We start from the raw sequence: 3,974 nt of genomic DNA on the forward strand, positions 1-3,974 counted from the left end.
GTTGTCGGGTAGCCATGATCCAAGTCTGTCTGTGTGAACGCATCCACTCCCGGCCTACCCACTACTGCGCATGCGTGCGCGTGGCCTAACCACTACTACGCATGCGTGTCAAGGACAAAAAGGCAGACATGGAAGTGGAAGATGCCGCAGCAGTTTGGAGAGAAAAACAAAGTTAAAGTTTAAAAAAAACGACGCATCGACTATTAAATTAGTTGTCGACTATTTTAGTAGTCAACATAATCGTGACTAGTCGACTAATCGTGGCAGCCCTACCCAACAGACGAAGGTAAGCAAGAAAGGGGGGCACGGCCAGGTAGAAAGGAGGACAGCATTTGAAGAATGTCCTCGACGCTGAGGCGACGAGTGAGCAGTCATAGTTAGGGAGTCCATCATAATCCTAAGAAAGGTGACCTGCTGAGATGGAACCAAGTTGCTTTTCTGCCAGTTCACACGAAGACCCAACAAGTCTATGTGTTGGAGTAATGTGTGTGTGTCCGCCGCAGCCTGAGCTTCTGTGGGCGCACAGATTAGCCAATCATCCAAGTAAGGCAAGATCTTCAACCCCTTGGCCTGCAGAGGAGACAGGGCTGCAGCCACGCACCGCGTGAACACACGCAGGGACAGAGACAGGCCGAATGGAAGAACTCTGAACTGAAAATGCTTGCCCTGAAATGTGAAGCGGAGTAACTGCCAATGGTGTGATGCAATCGGAACATGAAAGTAGGCGTCCTTCAAGTTAACCAAGGTGAACCAGTCGCCCGGGGAGATTGAATGAAGCATATCCCTGACGCTCAACATGTGGAACGGAATAGTCTTCAAAAACACATTGAGACCCCTGAGGTCCAAAATTGGGCGGGGTCCGCCGGTCTTTTTTGGGACTAAAAATACTTTGAGTAAAAGCCCCCTGGATCCAGCAGGGGGTCGACAGGCAATATAACGCCCTTGGCCAGCAAGGCGTCTATTTCATGACTCAGAGCCTGAGCCTTTGCCTGGTCATGAATCACAGTCATCCTGACTCGACCAGGAACAGGAGGGCGGCGGCGGAACTGTAGCGTGTAACCCTGAGTCAGTGTAGACACCACCCATGGATCGGGAATGAGAGCGGTTCAGCAACTGAGCTGGTCCGGGGTAAAGTGTCCCACCGCCAGCTCGGTATCATTTCCGAACCCCACTGCCCTTAATAGGGTGGGAGGATTGCAGAGTGGACTGCCGGGGTTGAGAAGCGATGCGAGCCTGACCCATGTAAACGTCCCACTGGCCAGGAGGAGGCCCTGCAGCAGGCCGTGGCTGCCCCATGGAGGGCGTAGAGGGGGCCGGATAAGTGCATGAAAAAGATGCAGAGGCACTCCCAGCAGGGCGCTGCAGTCACCTGCGATGAAGGCCGGCCAGCTGCTGCCTGGTATGAGAAGCCTGGGCCRACCGCTCCAAGGCTGCAAGYGCAGCAGAGCCAAACARCTMYCCMGGGACCACTRGAAGACTCAYCAGGGTCCTTCYACAAGCYTCAGTAAGCGGAGACTGTGCCAGCCAGACCTGGCGTCGTGCCCGGACAAGGGTAGACAGGACACGGCCAATTTCCCTGGACAAAAGAGCAAACGCATGAAGAGATGCGTCCATCAAACCTTGAGTAGGTGCATCAATCGCCAAGCCCTCCAGAGAGGCTGAGAGACCCAGTAATAAATGCGACAATGAATTACCGAGTCGCCCCAATCGAGCCGCCGAGTCATAAGCTCTACAGAGCAGATCATCAGTCAYACGACACTGAGGACGAGGACACCTCGCATTAGCTCTCAGAACCTCATCTGRAGCCACAATGAGGGATGCTATGGCAGGTTCGACGGAAGGCATATGACCCAAGCAAACTTGGGCGCATCCTGCATGGCCGCCAGAGCCCTGCCATCAGAGGTCGGTCATGAAAAGGCCTTAGTATCTGCCCAACAGGCATGAACCTCCTTCACATAGTCGGCAGATGGGGGAACCATAAAGGACGACCTAGTAGTAGGACGCCAAAAGAAAGCACTGGAAGCATCAGGCTGGCTCTGTGGAGCATCCAGCTACAGCAGAGCAAGCGCAGTTCTCAAAGCGCCCACTATCGAATCATCCGCTTCCGACTGAGAGCAGGAAGAGAGACGCGAACTGGCTGTTGACATATGCAAGCCAGATTCAAACGGATCTTGAAAATCAGTATCAGATGCTGCCAGGGATACAGTATCATCGTCTAAAACGGAGAGCCCTGAAAACATGCTCCGCCCTGGGTCCAGGTCTCCAGTCAGACCAGAGCCACCGCCGCCTCTAAGGGACTCGAGCAGTGATTTCATCTGCTCCAACTCGGAAGTAAGATGGGCCACCTGCCCAGGTAGGCCTTCTGAATCCCTGGAGCTCTTCTTTGTCCTCTTACATGGAGGCCGCATAGCCTCAGGAGCCATACGCTTCACAGGCCAGCTGGCACCTTGAAGGTCAGCCAAACGAGTGGTACGCAGGGACAAGGGCAGAACAGAACAATTAGGGCAAGCCGCATCAGTCAAGGCCTCCTTTAGGTGATCTAGGCCCAAACAAGAAGGACACAGATCATGCCCATCCTCCAACTGGAGAGGGGCCAAACAGACTCTGCAGCCGGGCACGTCCAGCATCTTACGCTCACAAGACAAGGTCAGGTCGAGCTGAAATCGCTACTCTTGACACCTAGCCTAATGGACTAGGGACCCGGTCGAGCAGAAAACACCACCAGGGGTTCACCGTAGCACGGTTGCAATATCGTATGAGGCAAGCCGAACACGGCTGCACAACGTAAAACAAAAAGCAAGCCCGAAAACGGCTGCAATTAAACAAAATATATGCGAGCCGAACACGGCTGCACAACGTAAACAATAAGCAAGCTTGAAAATGGCTGCAATTAAACTAAATATAGGCGAGCCGAACACGGCTGCACAACGTTAAAAAAAACAGGCCGAAACGGCTATGTAAACGGCGGCACAATATAAAAAAAAGCAATCCCGAAAACGGGCTGCAATAATCAATTAAAGGCAATCCAAATGCGGCTGCCACAATACAAGCCAATACGGCTAATCAACAACCGGTCTGAGTTGGCTAACGCTGTACCACCGGCAACAGAAAAATCGACGCGGAAAGCGGACGCCGCCGCTTTCGTCGACTAAAAGAGAAAATAACTTACCATTCGAAGAACAAAGTTGTAACAATGAGGAGCTTGCGCAACCTCTAGAGGGCGAGAATCCTCGCAGCTCCGACCGTAGTCTCGAGGCTACCAGCGACAAGCTACAATCAAAGTCTTACCACCTATTCAACCTGCATGCGAGAAGATGAAAAGGGACTGAGCTGGCATTGTCACATGATTGTATAGACTTACCGGTGTCACCGGGTGTCACACGTGACGATGTTGGTATAAGATTCTTGACCAGAGCATGCGCAAGAGTGATCACTCAGTGCTTTAAGCACCGCCTCTGGCGGTCAGTAGGGATGAAATAGAAACATGTACAACAGGCTGCCTTCAGGCCTCAAGGGAGGCTTTTTCAAGCCTCCCTTGAAAAAGAGATCTGTGATCTTAGTGGGACTTGCCTGGTTAAATAACAGTAAACAAACAAACAAACAAACAAAAACTGTGACTAAAACACCAGTCATATTATTGCTGAACACTTCTGATAAAATTATTAGAAAATAAATTAACTTTATCAATAAATGTACCTGCAGCTTCATTCTACAAATCAGAAATAATAANATTAAAGATAAAAGCAATAACTCATTTTATTAATCCTGATTAATCTGCATTTATTTCTGAATACAGACATTTTTCTGCTGATCTTCAGATTTCCGAGTTGTACCTGAACGCACCATGGAAGTGCGGTTTGGACCTTTTTTCCTGAGTTCGTTTAAAAGACGCTTTAAGGTTTAATGTTCACAGAACTGAGTTGATAGATTTAGTTTCTGACATTTTATTTTAGGATCAAAACATCCAGACCAAA

This window comes from Austrofundulus limnaeus, unplaced genomic scaffold (genome assembly GCF_001266775.1).
Source record: "Austrofundulus limnaeus strain Quisiro unplaced genomic scaffold, Austrofundulus_limnaeus-1.0 Scaffold2973, whole genome shotgun sequence".
Classification (NCBI taxonomy): domain Eukaryota; kingdom Metazoa; phylum Chordata; class Actinopteri; order Cyprinodontiformes; family Rivulidae; genus Austrofundulus; species Austrofundulus limnaeus.